Below are 23,203 nucleotides of genomic sequence, written 5' to 3'. Positions count from 1 at the left end.
TAAGTAAGTTAGAAAACTATTTTAGATATGCAGTTACGTCAATCTTACCCTTTATTTCATTTATTCTATACTAAAAAAAAGCAAGCAACTTAAAGTCACGTCATACTTAAATGTTTTTTATTACATCGACAGTGAATATTTTAACTTCATGTATTTAGTATTCGCTAATAATATCGATTAGTAGAATTTGTGTCATTATGAAAAACAATTATAAAAGATTTATACCGATAAATAACTAGTCTAAAATGCCTTAATTATTTATGATTGGTGAAGGAAGTGTACGCATATTTTACTTAACTATGTTTACCTTGACATTATCTGCAACAACGAGCTCTTTTCCGTGCGAAATTTAATATTCCGGGCGACATTTAATTTGATTACAAAATAGCGTTTGTAATAAACGTATGTAATGCTAAAGTATCGTTTAAACTTTATGAAATTGTTAACTCTCGCGGAATTCATATTCTAACTTAACTCGTGTGAATTAATGTTTGTGAACTGATAGTTTTTTATTTTAACTATTGTACGTGGCATTGAAGCGACAATGAATCGACCGCTGACCTCAACATGTCTTATGTTGAATTATTGCGCGTAACTATCGATTTTGGTTATAAAAAACTGTATACCTATATATAAATGCTAAAAGGTTTTTCTCTCTTATGAAGAAGAATAAAGAAATAGAGGTGGTCTCAGAGGCCTTAGGTTCTGGATCCACTCCATGGACCACGGTACGATAAGCGCAACGAAGGTCACAGAATCATTTCTTTCTTTATTGTGAAAACAACTTTTATCCTATACTATTTTATTAATTTTTTGTTGATTTATTTTATTGGAAACAAAGGATAAGGAATCGGGGATTCGAAAAACAGTGGATGCAGACCGCGTCGGAATAGTAGTAAGTAAGTAAGTAAGTAACTAATAAAAACCTTGACAGGGCCTGTTGGTCAAAAATTCTAATGACAAAGTTACATTGATTTAATTCGACAGTAGCAAGTAAACTCGTATTGAATGATATCCCAAGCCCAGGTTTCCCATCCTGGTCCCTTCCGCCTGACCACGTAGCACAATGAAATAACTATGTAGCAGTTCCAGTAAGCATTCCCGAGGAAGTCCCTGAGCTTGCTTTAGTTACTAAATAAGAGGTTGAACCTACCTCAACACCTTCAATCTATAAAATAGTGGCGCAATCCGTGGAATAGTGGTGAAAAGTAAAAATATTCAATGTGATGATTTTAACAGTAAATATCAACGTTGCCATACTTGAAATCTTCATATATTATCACACAATTACTAACCCACAACTCCTGACACACAAAAAAAAATAGTCGCCTAGACCAACGGTTCGTATACTGTGTTTCGCGGAACCCTGGTGTTCTGTGAAGTTCACTCAGGGGTTCCGTGAAAGTTATGTTTATGTTATGTTTGTATTCCTGGAAGTAACATTTCAATACACGAACTTGTCAACGGAAGAATAAGAAACTTTAATTGAAAAGACATTTGATTCATCATTGCGAAATAAATAAAATTAATACCATTAACGGAATTCTGGTTCAATATAAAAGATGTATATCCTTAATTGTCGCAAAAGGCTGTGTTGGCGCTTTTACAATTTATAACCACATATATATGCGAGACGGGGATTTCAGCTTATTTATCGACAAAAATAGAACAAAGAAACAGATTTGATGCCAAAGCTGACATAAAAATTTAACTTACATCAAATAAGCATAATATTAAATATATTCGTGATAATTAAAAGCAATGTCACTTGTACCGTTAAAATTAAAATTTGAAAATCCTGTTTATGTAAATTTAAGCTTTAAGATCTTTTGTGTTAATTTTAAATAACATTTTGAAAAAAAAAATACAGTTTTTAATTTTTGCCAAATTTTTTACACGTAATCTATTTACAGACTATTACATTAAAAACATAATATTAAAATAGATCAGGGATTCCACAACAAAAGTGTCTAAGATTAAGAAACGCTGGTCTAGGCAATGGTCTTCAAGTAAAGACTAAAGTGCAACAAGACTATGATTCATACACCGCGCAGCTGTCGGAAACCTTCAAGATATTAATCGCACAGGTGAATAAAAAGATATGTGACAAGCATCCCGTATTAAGGTTCCATGTGGAAGAGCCCTGCGATTTATTTACACAACAGTCATTTATTTAATTAGGCATAGAGAACCTCTCTGCTGTTCAGTTTTACTTATCCCAAAATGTGATAAATATTGTAGCCGATGCTGAAGATTTTCTAACAAGCCAAGCCAACAAGTCTTGTTAGCATTGTTGTGTATTTCTCCTTGCATGCATAATATTGTCCGCAAGAAGATGCCTCTGATGTAATAGTTTACTAGCAATATTGGGACGACTCGCGAAAGTTGTTCTGCCAGTTCTACGGTACGGTTAGCGACGAGCCGGCGACTGATTTATATATGGTTGTCGCTCTATGAATAGAATAATATTCTAAACTAATCTTGGCCTAATTTATTTTTATCTTCATAAACGTCTTTCAGATTTTTAGACATAATGTGTCCTAATTATTTAAATCAAACAGTCATGCCCACAGTAATATTTAACAAATGTAAATATGTTTCATTTATCAAAGAACATAATTAAATATTTTAGAAGTACATTACAATTTTGCTAGCATATATAAAAAGGCCAACCAATAAATAAATTAATACATTGTAGACTGTAGTATTTTATTAAAACCATCAAAAGTCATTAAAAGTCGAAAATTACTTGGTTATAATTATTTATAACCAAGTAATTTTCTACTTTTGATTTATGTTATTATATAAATTGGCCTTCGCATAGATTCATTTTATAAAATTTTTGCTTATATGTTTTATATTGATAACTATCTTTGTGATCAGGTTAAATAAAAACCAGGACCGTATTTATATAAAACTTATAAAACTCCATTTAAAATGATACTAGGTGCACAATAACAACTATTATATAAAAATAAGTTACGGTGTGTTAAAACAACTGAATAAACAGAAGAAAGACCAATATGTGTTATAGATGGTAAAACAATTATTTACATTTGAATGTAAACGTGAAACAGAAGATCACTACTTAAATTCATATTGTGAAGAACTGTCGAATTATGGTAATAAATATTGATTATTTCTGGCCATTACTGACATTTATATCATAAGTGCTAAAAATTTATTAATATTCATGATACGAAAAATGTACTAATGACGTGATACAAAAATGTGCTAATGACATAATATCGAAAATGTACTCGTTAGTACGAGACACTAAAATATACTAATGATGTGTTACTAATCATAAACTAATGACATGATAATATTAGTAAATGTTGTAGGAAGTTGTTGTGGCAGCCCTATGACAGACTTCAAGTGGATTGGCCACTGTGTCATCGGATCAAGGCAAACCAAGCGCGGATAATGGCCTGATGTTACGGTCGGAAAGAAATTCCGTTTTTCTCTTGATTGAGTAAGTGTTATATATTTACCTAATAGATTCATTCATAATACAAACGGATTGTAACCAACGAATACAAGCATCATTTGGATGATATAATACAAACCAACATTAACAAAAGCATTTTTGGAATCTTGTTTCTTTCACTATATTGGTATGTCATTATAATAGATAAATACATAATTGAAATACCTTTGCCAATACGACAGTATAGTAAATAACTTGCTCGTGGGTTATCATTATCATCACTTGTCATAGGACATCGGTTACAGGAAATAGGCCTCCGACGTAGACTTTTAATTGAACAGGTTGTATGCGCCTATATCCAGCATTTTCGGACTTAACAAGGCTATCTGTCCTCCTTGTTGGTGGACATCCTATGCCGAGCATCTCATCCCATAGGAACAATGGACGACCGACGACGCATGATCTTACTACATTATCTTGTGTCTTTTTTTTACTTGACGAACTTAATATATAGTTTAATAATAGCAATCCGCGGAACAACAAGCGAGATGTAAGACATTCTTCCACAAAATGGACAGACGATTTTAATAATGTGTCTAGTAGGTGCTGAATTTGGACGACGGAGTCTTGAAGTTCAAGATAAGAAACCACAAATCACCCACCCACAAGATGAACAATTGATTGTTAAGGTCCTCGGACGCTGTTAACAGTCTCCATCTAACCGGTCTTATTGTAAATCTCTAGGTAAGACCTATTACCATCATGATGATTTATTACAACGTTACAACTATGTCACAAACATAATAGCTGTCTTTTATTACAGCTGCAATGATTCAAGTGAAGCGTGTATACAACGCAATAATGATTCATAGATAGCAATCGAACTGTCAATGAATTTGAATTTAGAATAAACATAAAGATTTTTTAACTTCGATTTCCTGCAATCGAATCATTATAATCTAAATCTGTTTGAACAATTTTATTTTATTAGTCTTTATTTTATTTTACTCTCTTTCTCAGTTGTTTACTTTTTTATCTACTTAAATAGTTTAACGTACGATATTTTTTTTTTGTTCTTTTTATCGTCTATACATATTCTAGGGAACGATTATATATTTATTTATAATCATCATCCGATAGACACCCACTGCAAAGTATAGGCCTCTCGCAAAGATAATACGATGACTGGTGTCGTTCTGCCCGCGTCCAGCGATTTCCCGCGACCACGACTATTTCATTGGTCTACCTAATGAAGGGCCTATATTCATGTATTAGTATTAGCTGTGTGTTGACATGCGATTTTTGCTTTTCAATTTCACTCTTTTCCCTTTTGTTCTACAAATTAAGTAATTAATAACATGTTTATTAACACCGGTATCGTGTGTCGAACATTGTTTAATCAAACAATCTCAAAGCGTGCGCCCGGACATTGAACTACCGCTGTTCTGCCTCATGAATGCAAAAAATAACATTCTCTCTATTTGTAACACAATTAAATACCGTTCATGAAGCAATTATGGAATGTTAACATTAATTGTGCAACGTATAAATATTAAAATTAACACAGGCAACCTCCTTGTAGATTAAAGAAAAGAAAGAGGGGACATGAATCATGATTTTAACTATGAACGTTCAAGGATAATCTTGAAACACTAGGAAAGAGGACCTTATTGCTACAACTCCACTTTTATAATGATAGTACTTGGTTTACACTTTTTGATTGACATGCTAATAAATGAAGAATGAAGAAGCACTGGTACATATGAACTTCTAGAATTCATAATCATCATTTTCGTAAAACGTCCACAGCTGGAAATAGACCTCCCCGGAGATTTCCAATATGATCATTTGATAACGACCTGAAGTGATCATCCGACAATCTTAAAATACTACAAGTTAACGACCAAGCTTTGCCCGAATATTATCCATAATATAAAACTAATTTTTAACACATTTCTTTTTATTTCCGTGTTCTCGACAGTGAGTTTTATTTCATTATGTAACGATATAATGTTTTCAAAACTCTTTATATTACTTTAATATGATTTGATGGTCACTATGGCCTTTGAAATAAGTATAATTAAACAATAACAAAACAGTGCTGCTATAAAATTTTCAATGACAAATTCCCGTTTAGTGTCACATTTTGTGTTTGACATACCAGCATCAGTTGAACGCTTTGCTGGGGTTTACAGTTTACCTTCAAATCGGAATATCTGAAAGGTATTGAAAGACAGTTCAAGCCGAGATCATTCTTTAGAAAGTCTGCCCAAAGCACCTGTTTATCAAGTTTAGCAATCTGCTAATTTGGTAAAATATCTAAGTAACAGCTTGCTGCTAAACTCCAAGAGAGCCAGGTCTCTTGCATTAATGGTAGAGACATTAGAACCTGACAAAAACATTCATTGCACTAAACAGCAACTCAACATCTGCTTAGCTCAACTATACACGCTCTTTAGCAACCGGTCGAAGAATCAAAGAAAGAAGAACGGCATTTACTTTAACTAATACAATGCAGTGTATATTACGCACATGAGTTAACACAAATAATTTTCAGAAATTTTATAAATAATGTTTTGAAATTGTTGTAAAAGCATTAAATGTAAGTATAAGTGTTTTCCGTTAATTATTGTATGGTAAACTCTTTTAAAAAACTATGGTTTGAGAAATTATTAAAAACGTAACGATTATACGTAGATATAGTAAGAAAATGCATTTTCAATATTTAATACGAATGTACAACTTAAGTACGTATTTGTTATTCCATATTTCGATTTCGATAACATGTTGATTTGTATGGTTGAAATGTTTATAAGCATGGTTCACTTATATCAAATTTGTCGCCCCCAGTAAACAGAGAGTTACAATAAGTACTGTTTACCGGCACACCTAAATGTTAACACGCTGTTATAGTATGGTTTCACTGCTTCACTAGTTGGATACAGAAAATTTCTTTAAGTATATAATGCTCGCTGATTTTATTTATTTAAATTTTATTTTATATATACTCGTTGTATAACACACATTATGAGTTATGTATTAAACATATTTTCGTATTAAAAACTGCCATGGTTACTCTGAATCCAATGTTTCGTTTCGGGCCATTTAAAATCGGTATCATCGGTACCAAATTTAACTAAAAAAAGGAAATTAATAATTGCTGCAAAATATAATTTCGTTAGACCAGATCAAAATTTAAACTGGCTGTATCGCGTCGTCAATTATTACTTAAAAAAATATTTAAATTTATTATTACGTACATTAGAATATAAAAAATATTTACGTTATACAAGGGACGCTTAAGAATTGTAGAAAGGGTAAGGAACATGACCCAAAGAGTTTGAGAAACACTGTTATAATCAATGTACGTAGAACTGAGAGCTGTCTCCTCCCTAACATTTCAAATAATAAATAAGAAATTTTAAATTCAACATGTCTCAATTTTAACTTTTTGCCCAGTGCAAAGAACTACAAAGACGATATTTAAGTTCATTTTTAAAATTGACACTAATGTATTTGTGCGAGTGGCGGGTCTGTCAAATTGTAGGAAGACACGCCGAATACGGGACTGAAGACCTGGGTTTAAGATTCCTCTTTGCACTGCATTGACGTTCACCTTCACCAACCAGATATTCTACGTTCTTTCCTCTACCTAACCAAATTTTTAACCCTATCGATGCTGCTTCGGAAGCCTGATTCAACAATGAGCTAGTTTGCTTTTGACAGGTCTTAATCCGTCAGCGGGTCATAGAGAGATTTCCCTGTTATATCTCTCGCTCCTTCTTCCAAATCATATAAATTCAATATGAATTTATTCCTAGTTATGTATAAAACTATATATATTGTAAATACAATATTTTTTATACTTTTGTTAATTTTAAAGCGTTTATATAATACTTATAAAATACAGTCTCGAATAAGTATAAACACATTCGCTAGAGCCCACGAGGACTACAATACAACGCCTCGATTCTGTTTAAATTGGATTCGTAACAAAACTGCGTTAATAAAAATTCGCTTAAGCAAAACTGCACAAGTAAAACGTATAAAAAAAACTCGTTTATTTGTTTTGCATTTTTATTTGCAGAACACTTAACATACATTTCAATATTATTACCAGTTACATTGTTAAACTAGCAATGCATTTGATGCTCAATTAACAACATCGATAACTTTATATGTGTACACTTAATTTATTACATTATTTTCGAATGGTTTTTGAAACTAAATATGTAAATTAAAATAATTGTTTTCAGAAATTAAATAAATATTTTTTTACATCTGGGTATATAATATATATCTTTATGTAAAGTACCTTTATATGATAAAAACGCTTTTTATTGTACATAGCTTCTAAAGGATTTGAATCTTTCCAAGAATATCTGTTCCTGGAATGATGTTACACATATGTACACATACATGTTGTAGGTTCACAGTGATAAACAAACACGCCCAGTACAATGCGTCATTACTCTTATGTTAGACGACTTTCGTTTGCTGTTATTTACTTCGAAAGTGAATTTTAATCTAACTTACAACATAACGTATCTAATGAATCGCATAGGTGTTATTATAATATTAAATAAGATAATATAAGAAATGTATTATTACAAACTGCACCTAATAATTTTAAAAGACTGTGCAAATCGCAATTGAAACATTACAAACATTTATAATCAACATGGTCAACAATAAATGTTTTTTTTTAAATTATAATATGATGACATGTTCAAAAACTGTTCCAAAAATAAAAAAAAGTCTTTATATACGAGTAACGAAAAATTTTTACAATTTAAAATACTACGAAATGTCACATGTGCTTTCGTAACCTTGAGATACGCATAGTATGTGTCATCAAAACACTCGTTTAAATTAGTACAACGCCCAAAAATTTTAACATATATAATACATCGCTATATTGTAGCATCAACTAAATGTCTTCCTAATTTACTAATTCCATCATCATCACTTATTATTTTAGCTTTAGCCTTACCTATAGATTTCCAACAGGACCAGTTGAAAATGGCCAGCATCCAAAGTCTTTCGACAACCAAAGTCATCTTTTTGCCTTGTTAATCGCCATTCATCATTGCGCTCGACGATCCATAGTGTCCAATCCAGAAACTTATGGTTCCAATGGCCGTCTGTTCTGCACACTACGTAGACTATTATATTAGCTACTTTCTTTATTTGTTAAATGGCATTCCAGAACATTGACAGTTTTTTTTTTTAATTTATAGTCAAACATCGAATTCTATGCCGATTCAAAAACATAGATGATTGACAAATAACTACTACGGTTTTGTGCAAACTGATTGTAGTGTACCCTGTACTCGGATATCAACCATACGGGCAGCGGTTGATAACCGCAATTCCACACGTGTTTTAACAGAAGCAAAACAAACAATATCTATATATAATTATTGTTACAACGTAAAACTTTTACGAATTGTACATTTACAATATTCCACTTTTAAATTACAATAACAGTTAATGTTAATGACGGTATATATACATTTTCCTGAATGATAACGTTCAACAAATATTATATCAAAGTTAACAAAAAGTCGTTAAAAACATAAATTTTCACACAGAGTCACTAATTGTAGGTGCATAAACTTAAAAGGGGTGAAAGTATAGTTCATTTGCTGTCAATTAATATATGATATACTCAATTTAAAAAATCAATTGTTTCAGAAATAATATTTACGAAATTTAACAGTTACATTTTAAAATTAATTATTGTTTACTATCTGTCCCTGCACACTTTGTAATGCCAGTAGTAATGTCCCTGTGAAATTCCAGAGAAAAAATTAATTAATATAACAGATTTTAGAGTAATCTCTCTTTGTATTTGGTTGATTTAATATTGGTGTAAAAGTTTTATCATATTTTGTTGGCAAATGAGCTAGACACTCACCCCTTTAAAACTTTTTACTCTTTATCACGTTTGTGGATAATCTTAATTATATTTAAACAGTTCCACCAAACTGTAAATTTGTTTTTAAATCATACTTATTTTACGAAGACAAATGCCAGGTTAACTAGACTGAAAAGGAATAGTTATACGTAAAAATCAATAAGTCGTGACCATTTTAACATTTCACCGGTTATTACGCAAAGTGTAGCGCAACAGTTGGGTTCATGGCAGACTTTATATTAAGTCCCCGGTATTAATAATTTTGTAACTGAATGACCTTTGCAAACATGTTTGTGTAATCCTTCTTAACGCGCTTACATAATGCAAATATGCAACTGTAATATATGTCTAGCCTTGCATAAATAATAACAATTTTTATTTTCAGGACGATTACAATGTAATTTAAACATTAGATCTTTTGTATGCTTAGTAAGTCTCAAATTAAAAAAAAAACTTTTAAAATTTTAAATTACTCCATCATCATTATATTAGTCTATAGGCACCCACTCCAGGGCATAGGCCTTCTCTGTAGGTCGCCACGATGATCAGTCTTGTGACGCCTGCATTCAGCGACTTCCCGGGGCCTTAATTATATCGTCGGTTCACCGAGTAGAGTTTCTACCCATGCCGCTTCTACCGGCACGTTATATATCTTTAAATCCTTTCGACCTGAACGAAATTATTCAAAATTTTATTTACACTTATTGTTTAGCAAATTGTTTACAATCTATTTAAATATTACAGTTTCTAAACATAATTCATCAATTACTACTCTGTTCGTTAAGTAAAATAGTTTGAAAGTTTTTTTTTATTAGACGACACAGATCTCAAATAGACGTAGATAAAAGAATTACACAACGTAATTCTATATTCAAATTATTTAAATCCGACGTTTCCGCTGGTTGTTTTGTTCGCATACGTCGATGGCGGGACATTTGCCGCGTCTCGATGAATCAATTGCCTCGAAATGACCCCGCGTTCCCACTGACAGGCAGCTGGCTGAATTCATTCTCTATACGTACCGACAAACTATTAGAATGTAGATCTCTTTGAATATAGGCCGAATGTATTTTGTTCTTAAAGTACCTTTTAAAATTCTAATAATCTTTATTTTTCTTAAAATTCAAAATATCTTTATTGTAGTGGGCATGTACACTCATTTTAATAGACAATTATTTTAACATTATAAGCAGCTAGTTACCACCGGCTCGGAATGATGATCTGATGACTCGAGCCAGCCAGAAACTCAACAGTTAGTCTTTTTAAATTAAATCGAACAACATTTGATGTTTACATTATAATGTTTTAATCTCTTAACAAATAGTAATTGAATCAACTTAATTTATAAAATCTTGTTTTTGATTCATAGCCAAATAATTTTAAGTTCCGAAGAACTATATAGAATATAGTGAAAATATAAAATAAATTAGTGTAAATGATAATCATAGGCTATTATTTTATTCTTTACCAATTTTGTTAATCGATATAAAACAAATAAAAATTAAAAAAATATTTTCGTTTTAAGAATTTCCTCAACATCATCATTGTCCTTTACCTATTTCAAAGCCTTCTGTCCGTGTTCTTCTGTTATCTTCTTCGGAATATTCACTTTCTTTTTCTACTGTATACAGAAGAAGAAAGTGTATGTATAAGTGTAGGTCTAACATTAACAGGGCGTCAGATAGAATGAGAAAACCTAGACTAACGCTGTCGAGAATATAACAAAACAATTCTCCTGGTGACCCGACAATTGGGGACCCCGACGGGATTTGAACACACAACCTTCTGATAACCTTCAAGACCAACAGGCAATACGATCGTAACCACAATTTAGTGAATATTTATCTATTTAAAGAACTTCGAAATTTGTTGCTATGATGTTCATTTATAATCCTAAACAACGCAAAAAAAATGTATTTATTCCCATATTAAACCACGTTTGTATTACTGTGTGTAATATTGTTAATGTGCAAAAATCTGTATATTTTCAAAATTATATATCAAAATAAATAAAAACGTTCTCAATCAAAAATATAAATGCGTTTCAATCGATGAGGCCACGAGCGCAACTAAACTTAATGAAGCAAAATGGCATAGCTATTGTCTCTTATGAAAACAAAGAAGATATCACGGGAGGAATCAACTACGCTATCTATTTTTATTTATTTCGAATTTGCATTTACAGATTTGGGTTACACATACATATAGTGGGTTTATTAAGACGCTGGTGTCAGGGCGATAGGACCGGTTACCTATTGAAAATCTAAAGGGGAGATATGTTACTGAAATTATGATTTATTTATTAATAAAAACACACCTGAATCAGGTACATAAAAACAGAACATTTAAGCGTTTTTTTAACACACCATAATAGTAAAGTATAGATTTCCCCCAGAGGTATATATGGGAAAATATACCATAATCGCCATGCTTGGCAGGCGGGTTGGCGATCACACTGTGGTATTACAATACCCAAAAGACGCTATGCACCATAATACCAAACTGCGATAGTGGCAACCCTATATAATTAATGCACAAAGTATGAATTACATAATATTGGATCGTGAGCATCGAACCCGCGAACTACGGTCGCAAGTAAAAAGTTCTGATGCACCTGCTTATTTAAGGTGTTTACAACATTCACAATGTTTATGATATTTCACAGCAAATCCGTTAAAAATTAGGTAAATATATAATCATTATACAGACAAATAAAATATATAATAACATAAATATAATATACAGACAAAAACAAAAATAAAATGATTTTAAACTTAATCTAGCAAATGTGTCAATGCTTCTTATTGTGCCATAGATGTCGAGACCCGGCAATTTAGCTTTGAAACCATTGTACGTTCTGCACATTCCAAGTATGTTATCACACACAAACATATTTCAAGTATATTAAACTATATGTATTTGAACGTGTCGATCTACAGCAATTGCAACTTTCTGAATGCTTTAAAAAATTTTTAGACATAGCACAACAAAGTTGTCTTAAAACATCAACTGTTGAACAATACAAAAACATGCTAGATAAAAAGTTTCGCATCCAATTTTGTGATGGTTATCATGTTTCAACATAGTCGTGAGAAGATTTGATAGTTTTACTTTGAGAACCATAGCCATTCAGGTGAAGGAATAAATAAAAACTTTGTTAAAACTAATTTTACTGTTTAATAAATTTAAATAGCGTATTGTTTTCTCTTTTATCAACTTAAAGATAGAGACTCTGTATTCTACTCGTTCACACTCGTGTTTAGGTCGTTGGGAAACGCTGGACGCAGGCCGTTTCCATTGTTCTTATTGGAAATTTGTAGAGGAGACCTATGTCCACCTGTGGACATTTTTCTACTGAAATAATGAAGATTCACTCCGTGTTATTAAAACTATTGCGTTTCATATTTATTCACATTCTAAATACAAATAATGAAACGAAAATAATGTATATCATACCGAAAACATAAATTCAACAAAATTGTTTTATGATAAAATGCAAAAATTATAATGTCATAGAAAAGGCGCGGTAGAAAACAAAATGTTGTACAATTAATATTTACTTTTTCTTAAATAAAAATGTTTATACAATTGGAAATTATCCAAGGGTAAGACAGCAAAGAGTAATTTACGACACACGGGATATTATTTTGAAAGTCTATTATAATCGATAATAAAGATTTTTTAGTTGTATTTTTAATTTTAATAAAGTAAATCTTCGTAAGTTTTTTATTTATAATTTTGTGATTTAATATATTAAACATTTAAACTAAGTTCATATAATTTTTTTTTGTTTTCTTTATATTTGTGAACTGTACTTAAATTTATATTTTATATTATTTAGAGAATAGCGGTAAGGATTGTGTAATTATTGAGTTTCTATTCGTAATGGTGATTTATTCTTTTCAAATATATACCCAAAAACTTACGTAAGTACACACATTTGCAGTAACATTCAAGTAATTATTCAAGCTAAAGTCATTAATGTAGAACAAGTAAGACGGCACGCGTTAAAGGAACCATTCGCAACGGAGGCGTGCTTGCACGATTCTAAAGTGCGTGAAAAATCAGGAAAAAGGAAATTTCATCTGTTCTTTAACGAACTGACTACTGATTAGTTGGTTAGTGACGGTATTAATGGCATATTAACTCGAGGACAAATCATTTTCATATTTCGAAAAAAATCGTTTTGGAGGTTATGTTTAAAAATATATTACTTTATACTGGAAGTAGTATGAATACTAAGTAAGGAGTCAGCCAGTTATGTAATAGTTAAAGATCAGTCTAGCAAGCAACAATGTTGTGCTCCGTAGAAACATTAGATGATATATTTATTTACTTTTTAATCATTTGTTCGTGTTAATATTCACTTTGGATAACTTATGTGATAAGAAGAATTCATAATACGAATACCGGAAGAGCCCAAGATAAAAAAAAAAGTATAACTAAATTAGGCTCCATTATTATTGCATCCTTCAACTCATTATGACTCCAGTTTAGTTCTTTATATATTTTCTTGTATTACCGTCATCATCGTTTCAGAAGGGCCTCCTTCTCCGGACACAGGATACCTACATTGGTTTCTAATAGGGCTGATAAGAAGCGGCCAGCATCTAACGTCATTCGATGACCTTCATAAAATCATTTGTCCACTATGTGGGTTGACGCTCTACGCTACGCTTGTCGATCAACTCATCCGCTATTTCCCAGCAGCCATCAATTCTCTATATGAACTGCCCACTGTCACTTCAACTTGACAATCCGATGGCCTACGTCGGACACTTGTTTGTCTACGCATCTCCTCATTCCTGATTTGATCGCACAGCCTTCTCTATGACTCGTTGAGCGACTGTGAGTTTGCCAATGAAGCCTGAAGTAGGCAATCACGTTTCAGTGCCCTATGTATTTAGTAACATACGGTAGTAATATATGACATTATTACTTTTACCTGCATAAATATCTGATATACAGAATTGAACTTTGATGATTTTTTAAATTCATTATTAAAAAAAAATATTTATTTTTTATTATTGCCGATATTTGCTCTAATGGAAATCTTTATATTTTAGAAACTATGTGACTGTTGATAAAATTCATTTCCGTATTTCATTTGTAATAACGTCAATATATAATGGGCTATAAATCTAAGAAATAGCATAACTACAACAATATAAACGTGCGCTTTACGATTAAGGAAACACAAGGGAGCGTAGAGCGTAACTTGAATGTGTAATACTCGACCAACACGCTAATGTTAATAATTTTATTACCGTGCGAAGAATGCATCTACAAACAGCAAGCTACCGCCTTGGGTGAATTCTAATATCTTATATGATCCGCACACAAGACTTAACAAAAATAATGTTAAACTTCTTAACAAACCTTAAAAATGATAATAATGTTTAAAGAATGTATTCGGTATCTTAAAAGTTATAGTAAGAAAACAAGAAGTTTAGTCTGCTCCATTGTACATAACAGGGGTGGCCAAGCTCTTTGATAATTCGAGCCATTTTTCGAAATTTTAAACTTTTTGCGAGCCCCAGTTCAATAAGCATTTAAAACACGCAAAAGAATGTTTTGTGCTACTCCTCGTATATGATAAAATAAAGTACTTCTGAACATTTTAATTTTTAATTATAATCAACGGAAATTTATATATATATGCATACCGCTTCACCATCTTATTTGAAATCTATTGGGTAAATGATAATGATAATATAACATATGTTATATTATTGAAATATAAAATCATTCTAAATGATAATTTGAAAGAAAATTGTTGTATAACTTCTGTAACTTCTGTCAATAACTGAATAGTATGAATCCGTAATTATCCTAAAAATAAAAAAAATAGTTTATAATATTTTGATACTAGTTAAACATTTAAATTTGGCTAGAGAAACAAAACAAAAAAATATATTAAACCTAAGAGAACTAAAGTGAGTATATTAATAAAAATAAAATATTACTTGACTAAAAACTACGCAAATTAAAATTTTGATAAAATTTCAACAAACATTTTTCTTTTTAGATTTTTTTTACAATTGTTATTGACTAATGTTTATGAAATTAATGGCATCAGTTAGAATTTTTGTATAAAACGGCTTACAAAATAATTAACTAAGTTGACTAATTAATCACGAACAACCTACTTGATTAAATCCATACTCGAAAAATTAATTCATTTTAAAAAAGTACGCTGTCCAAAAACAAAAAAAAATCTATACATATTCAAATCTTAGTACTTGCTTAAACATTAAAACGTCATCTAAAATGACACAATTCATTTAATAATTTTAATGTTGACAACAATAACACAATTGAAAATGGTGCGGTTGACCGTGACCACAAAATTCGTGCTGAATGCGACCCGTAATCGTCGTATTCCTTTTTTCATTATTTTCACAGCGCTGTTATATAATGATAGACTAGGCCGGAGGCTATTAAAACTATTCATAAATGTTCCAATTCACACTCAAACTTAATTATGAGACGGTGTATAGACAATACCGTCGTACTCAAAGTTTATGTTACAATGAACATATTTAAAACCACAAGAAAAACACAACAAATTGATTTATAACCATTGTTAAATTAATGGCCACATGTGTGCTTTTAAAATAACACGTCTTATGTGTACCAATTTGATCTTAGTCATATAAACGTTACTGCATAGCTCCGAGTATATACGTTTTTACTAACGTATAACATAATTACGTTTTACTATATTATATATAGGATGATTGGTTATAGGTGTAAAAGCTACAAAGGGATAAACGTAAAGCTTATTTGTCGGCGATAAGCTGTAATCAGAACCTTCATATATAAATGTCTGTTTATGTTTTTTCCGTTCGATTAAATTATTCATTGTGATTACGTTGTAGCGATGTTAATAAGTTGATAACCCAATAACTTAATATATTTTTGTTAGAATGGGCCCTAATTTTTATAAACCCACTGGTTACTTATAAAAACAGTTCAAATGTTACGATTATTATACGATAATAGCGGAAGTAATCGTGGTAAATTTAAACCATAAACAATACACATTTTGAAAACATAGTGACTCATGATTTCTCATCACTTTTTGCACGAACAATTCTATTTTATTAAAACGGCTGAAGAAAGACATTTTTTGCCTTCTTTAATTTAAATTAGCACGACGCAAAACTTAATCATAAATGTCCAATTGTTAAATAACAAAACAAAAGGTAACTAAGGTAAGGGTAACGGGATACGAATAGCTTACCGGTTAATTTTTTTTAAAAAAACCTCCTTTGCAGAGGTTAAGTTAGTTACCAGCACAGGAAGCACCTCTACGATCGAGCGAAGGCTGGCAAATGTAATTGTTGTTGCATACTCTTGAAACAACCACAAACACAAATGTGTCCCCAGGTGGAGCGAATTGAATGTAGCTTCCACATCAATTGAATGTCATCCTGTTCACGACGCTATTTATTCTTAAATAAAAAGTAGCAATTTATGTCCTAAAAATACTGCTCTTACGCTAATAAAATAATCCTAAAAGTTTAACACAATACTAATCACTCTTACGTAATAGATCACGCTTCGCTGCGTTTACGTCTTTCCATCACAATTTTTTTAAGCTTTCTAAAATATTTTTTTATTTTAAAAATGGAATTCGAAGAACGAATCAAACAAACCTTTTTATTTACAACAATTTGAAAACGGTGTTGTCTAAGCCGCAATTATTTAAAACGCAAGTTATTTCAGCGGTTTCGTAAGCAACGTTATCTAACTCGTGTTGTAAAAAAAAGTACGGCGTCTCAATAACAAATTTGTACTTTATTCAAGGGTTCAAATAATAATTTATATACACGTCGTTTTAAATTTAAGGTTTTGGATTGGGAGAGGCTGCGATTTTATCTTGGGATCATCATGATAATCACCTTCAAATGTGTCATTTAAATATAAGCCAATATAAGCAAGTACACTTTTAACCTGGATAAAATATATTGCATAATTAAAAGTCAATATTAAATACAAAAGTAAAGTATATAACGATTATTTAGGTAATGTTGCTTTACTAATGACTATGGAAAGAATGGAAATCGTGTTTGTTATTAAATTACAATTGTCAAACTCATTACGGCGTCAACTGATACTCAGCAAACACTCAACGAGGGCCTAATTATACTTCATAGCTAACAATTCCCTTGGAAATGGAACATGAAATAATACGTTATGGTCAACGAACTATGCTTTGTCATTGCCAATTAATATGGTAAATGTACAGCTACCACAGTTTTATATCATTTTTTCCATTACATTAAATGTAACGAACAAACTAAAACAATTATTAGAGGGACTATTTATTTCTAGCATAATAGTATTTAACAATACTTCATTTTCACCATCATATCATCCGATAGACGTCTACTGCAAAGCATAAGCGTTTCTCAAACGACCACGACCTTGACTATTTACAATATTTAGACTACAATTAAATTTTTTAAGGATTTATTTTATTTCATTAGTACAGTTCAGCTAGGCTATAAAAAACGTTTTCTAAATATCACCTAATATGAGTGATTTATTGAATGATAGGTTTCTTTTTCAAGAGCCTCTTCTAAAGCGCAAATTTCTATCGACAAACACTAATTCGCGAGCATAACCTAACTCCTGTACTGAATGATACTAACTAAAGGAATTTTTAGTACAATTAAAAGTTAAGATTACTTCTCAGAACAATAAAAATATTTCGTATTTTCGGTTTCATATTTTAAAGTCCTTCATAGTATGTATTTATTCATATACATATATTGTTATCCACACAGGATCCGTTACTGTGACAACTTGTATAAATCATGAAAACAATGCCAAAAGAACCCATTTTGATATAAACAAAAATCGGATTAAGATTTCCTAAAATGGTATACTTTTACTTACTTAAAGCTACGGGTTACTAAAGTGCAACGACAAACTCAGACGAGTTCTGTTTGATGTGGTCACTTTAACAATATCTTTAAAACAGTGGCAAATCTTTGCCAAGCTTCGTTCTAATTTAAAAATGTAGTTCTTAAATTTATATTCTATATATGTTAGAGACATTACATGGGAATTTATTTTGATTCCGTACATTGTACAGTCTATACAAATATTACGTATTTTATATAAAGATATATAACGTCTTTGTCTTGAATTTATCAATGTTTTTATGAACATAGTCGAGTTTTCATATACATATCGACTATGTACCGTAGAAAAATTTTCTCTAATATTTTCTATCAATAGCAAACAATAGTAAACAGGTTATGCAAAAATTAAGAAATCCACCAGCAGCTCCAGTAATAATATTCTCCATAGGTTAATCTGCATAGCAACCGTACTAAGATTAATAAGAACATCCTTCACATTTAAGAGCATAGATCAGAGGTGGCCAAGCTCCTTGATAGTTGGAGCCATTATTCTAAATTTGAATTTTTTCGCGAGCGGCAATTTAATACGCATTTAATACAAGCACTAATATTTTTTTACAATAAATACTTTAATTGAAATTATATGACAGAAGTACAAAATATGTGTATAGAAGATAGATATAATGGCACACGTATATGACAGCACTCCTAATAATACTTACGATGTCAGTTAGTTAATTATGATCGGTGTTTGGATTTCGTTAATTTTATGGTGAAACAATAATAACAATAACTCACACTTTTTTTTATTTCCCGGGAGCTGACATAGTTTACTTAGATTTAAATAATGAAATAAATCGACAATCAATCGGAGCCAAAAATAATCGTTCAAAGAGGCCGCATGTGGCTTGCGTCTCGTCCAGCGTCTTTCAACCATCTTAATGAAGTTGTCTGTCTATTTGTGGATAAATATCCTACGCTGCGCTTGCTGGGCCATGGTCACCATTAGGCTACACCAACCGTTAATTCTGAACGCTACTTGGCCTGTCCAATGCCCGCTCAACTTGCCAATCCACTATAACGTTCACTTTTATTCGTCCAGGAATTTCCACAGCACAGTCCTATCCATGGTTCGTTTAGCGAATGTGGGCAATGCGGCCCGATGTGAGAGGCCACGTTTCAGCGCCGTAAGTCATCATTAGTAACACATACGACATCCCGATTCTACGAGGATACCTCATGATACAGTCCTGTTATTAATCCGTAAATTACTAAACAAGACTAAGAATATTTATCTAACGAATGATTATAAATTTTTTATTATTAAGAAAGATACACAATTTTAAAAACCTTTCGTATTCCTTAAAGATGAAGGATTTATATTAAGGAATTATTACTAGACCCCTTTAATGGTTTCTAACGTATATTAATAAAGTATTTTTGTATAAACTATTAAGTCACATTTACTATGAGACACTAGATATTGATAGTGCAAGACCGGTCATTATTGCGATTTTCGGGGCAAACTTATGCTTTGCAAGCGTCTATCGGCTGATATTATGATGATGATGATAAATAATTTTCTCAGAACATCACATTTTGAAACATCTGTCGTTTAACAAAGGGTACGAGCCTTAACTCACCACACGGACACAATTGGTAAACATCGTACATTTTTAGAATTTTTTATCCTAAGAAATGACGGATTTCTTCACCGTTTGTGATGGTAATTTTATATAATACAATGTATGCCGACAAACGGGAATCAAACCAGGGACCTATGATCGTAGTTCTTAACGACTTTGGTATTTTCGCTTATTACTTAATATACCATACTTTGATACAAAAGTCATTAAATGCATTTACAGAAAATTATGTAAGCATTTTATTTGTTTGAGTATAATAAACGTGGTCCATTTTCTTCGTAATACATATTGCAGATGCATTGATAATTTGATGATGATTGTAAAAAAAGGTAAAAGTACGTTAAAAAACCAATAGATTTAAAAAAAAAAAACTTTCAAGAAATGGTAAGAGATGCGATAACAGTCGAATGTAACAAAGAAAATTCAGAATAATTAGAACAATCAGTTCGTATCGAACAATCGTGAAATTGCCTGTAATGCAACAATTTGTAAACAGCCCGGTATGTTTATGGCCGCTCTTTGGACCTATTGTAGCGAGTTTAATGCTTTCGATTATATAATTGCATGTTCTATTAAACCAACGAAACAACTGATTCGGTTATTAGTTTTCTTCAGGACTTTCTGTTGCGCGTATTACAACGGAACAATTACGATAAGCATATGTTAAATTTAATATAATAGACTTGTTTAAACTTGTTTAAGTATTTAATATTGATTTAATAATTCTTATTAGTTTTAAAAAATTATGTTAATATTTGTAAATTTTGTCGTTAGACACGCTTAAAAGGACAGGAAGAAAAGTAAAAATATATACTACAATTTTATCTATTGTCAATTTGTCGTTGTAAATATGAATGTTGGAAACGTAGTAAAAATTCGTAAAATAAATTAAACTTTTTAACTACCATACGTATGTATCCCCTTCAAACAAAACAAATAATAAATTGAAACGTCAATCATGTGTGAGAGTTATTTTACGTATTCTTGAAACAAAATACTGCTTAAAACTACCTATATTTTAAAATACAAAAAGAAGGATCAAAACGTAAATAAGTAATCTATATCATTTATTTATCATTTATTCCAATCTCTAAATTTAAAACTTACTTTTCATGCTATCTATATGTTATTGTCTAAAACGGTTATAATTACTGATAACATTTTTTTTTTTACTTTATATATATCCAAAACGTTAAGTTTTTATATACTTAAAAATAAATAAAAAGTAATTTCATGTAAAACATATACAAGATGCAGTATCCACATTTATGCGTAAAACAAAATTATATATCATTTTTTTAACAAAATTTTAATGTTAAAAAGTAAAATTTTACGTTTCGTGGAAGAAGAGTAGAAAGATTTAAACCTATTATTACTGTTCACGTTTTTCTTAATATGTGTAAGTTAAAAAAACATGATATTTAAAATACTGATTACTAGATTTTTTTCTTCTAATTCCTGATACTATCATAAAAGCCATCAAATAAAACGATAAACACTTATTTTCGAAGTGATATTTTTGTAAACAAATACTATAATGTCTTATAAAATATAATTATTACATCTGTATATAGAATGCATACGTTATAAATTACAAAATAAGTTTTCTTTTTATATACAAAAACACTGTTAGATGTATTTATATAATGAATTTTCACACAAAAATCGTTAAATACCACCACTGCAATGAATTCTTATAAAAACAATGATAACACATAAGTACGTAAACATACAAACCTGTGAATAGATGACCACCGGTAAAATATTGTAGTTATCAAACAAAATGTTAATGTAATATTTGATTTTCAGAATTTGTAAAAACAGCTTAGATAATAAACAGCTTATAACTTCTGGAGCACTTTCACTGTAATATCTTTTTAATTTATTGTTACGGATTTTTTAAAAAGTTAATAAAGTCTTTCGTGTATTTGTACGCGATTCATCGGACGAAACGCGCGCAGTCCACACAGCCTCGCATTTATTACTGAAGCCGCTAACGCGAACTCTGAGCAGCGAAGTCACTTCTAAGTTGTACCACAATATTATTCAATGTATAAGATCCGTGATGACGTACCGCATTATCCTTCTACAGGACCTATGCAATGCTTTGGAACTACGCAACCATGAAATATTACACATTATTTATATATTGCATTAAGACAGACATGCGTTTCTTCTTTAAATTGGTCTCAAAAAAATAATTAAAAATTAAGAAGTTTTCGATTGTCTAATTTATATTAGTTTCCTATGAATCTGTGTTTTCGAATCTTTCTACATAATATTCTGTCTAGATAAAATTATAAAAATTGCTGCGTCATAACATTTTTGTGGATTAAAAACCGAATAAAAAATTAAAATTTTGTATTTCATCATTTAATAATAACACCCAATGATGTCACTAAAATAATGATTTAATTAATATCTCTTATCTTATTCTCTAGACGTTACAAAGCGATGTAAATAAATATACTAATATATATAGATCTTTACATGAATATATAAAAGCATGTATATTTTATATACATATATCTATTTATTCTTGGTCTTGCTATAAATATTATTTTAAAGAAAAACAACATTTTTGTTATTTTACTCAACATTTGTTAGTATTACAATGTGCAAGTTAAATAAAACTATATAAAAAGCTTATTCAAAGTGGTCTCCATTGGCTGCAATACAATAATTTAAACATTGAAACCAATTATCAACAGCAGCACGCATATTTTCTATGGGAAAAATCTTCACTGCCTATTATATGAATTGTTTTAGGGATGACTAATTATCAAAGCATTAAAAGCAAACTTTACTCCATAAAACTGACAATAAATCATAATCCAGTGGATTAAGATCAGAACTAAATGATGACCAGTCTCCATGACTAGATGACGATCTGTCTTCAGCTCTGATGAAATCCAGAACGGTTATTTCTAACTAGGAATGAGAGGATCAAGCTTTACGACCCGACGTTGAGTCTTGCTGGAAGGACCAATCTTGGTTATTGAAGATGGGGTTGTTACGTGACTTAACTAACTTCTCAAGAATGATATCTTTAACAACTTGATAATGTTATAACAACTTTATAATATTATATAACTTTATAACAAACGCCCCACCAAACTACTGAAGTAGTTAGTCTGTATACTAACCGGGACGCTTCTTTAGAACTGTCAGCAAAAATTTGCTCTCCGTAAATAAAAAAATTTTACGTCTTCCCTTTATATACAATATTACATACAAATTCACAAAAATATTAATTCGGTGTACATTAGTGTATAATCAGTCCCGAAATAAGAAATTCAGCTATTTACTAAATAACCTTATTATTTAGTAA

The 23,203-nt window shown here is 30.8% G+C and overlaps 1 protein-coding gene across 2 annotated transcripts in view; it reads right to left on the bottom strand.

Annotated features, from left to right (window-relative positions):
- Nucleotides 1–21,660, bottom strand: part of LOC137931976 (extracellular serine/threonine protein CG31145) — a 108,296-nt gene extending 86,636 nt beyond the window's left edge. For both annotated transcript variants that reach the window (XM_068775498.1, XM_068775499.1), the window contains exon 1: nucleotides 21,610–21,660. The gene's annotated coding sequence lies outside the window, so the exon portion shown is untranslated. The remainder of the gene's footprint in view (nucleotides 1–21,609) is intronic.
- Between the last annotated feature and the right edge of the window lie 1,543 nt (nucleotides 21,661–23,203).

Source organism: Battus philenor, unplaced genomic scaffold (genome assembly GCF_028537555.1).
Source record: "Battus philenor isolate CCGP_79_NKW_IND1 unplaced genomic scaffold, ilBatPhil1.0.hap1 SCAF_9, whole genome shotgun sequence".
NCBI lineage: Eukaryota > Metazoa > Arthropoda > Insecta > Lepidoptera > Papilionidae > Battus > Battus philenor.
This window is presented reverse-complemented; position numbering and strand designations above follow the sequence as displayed.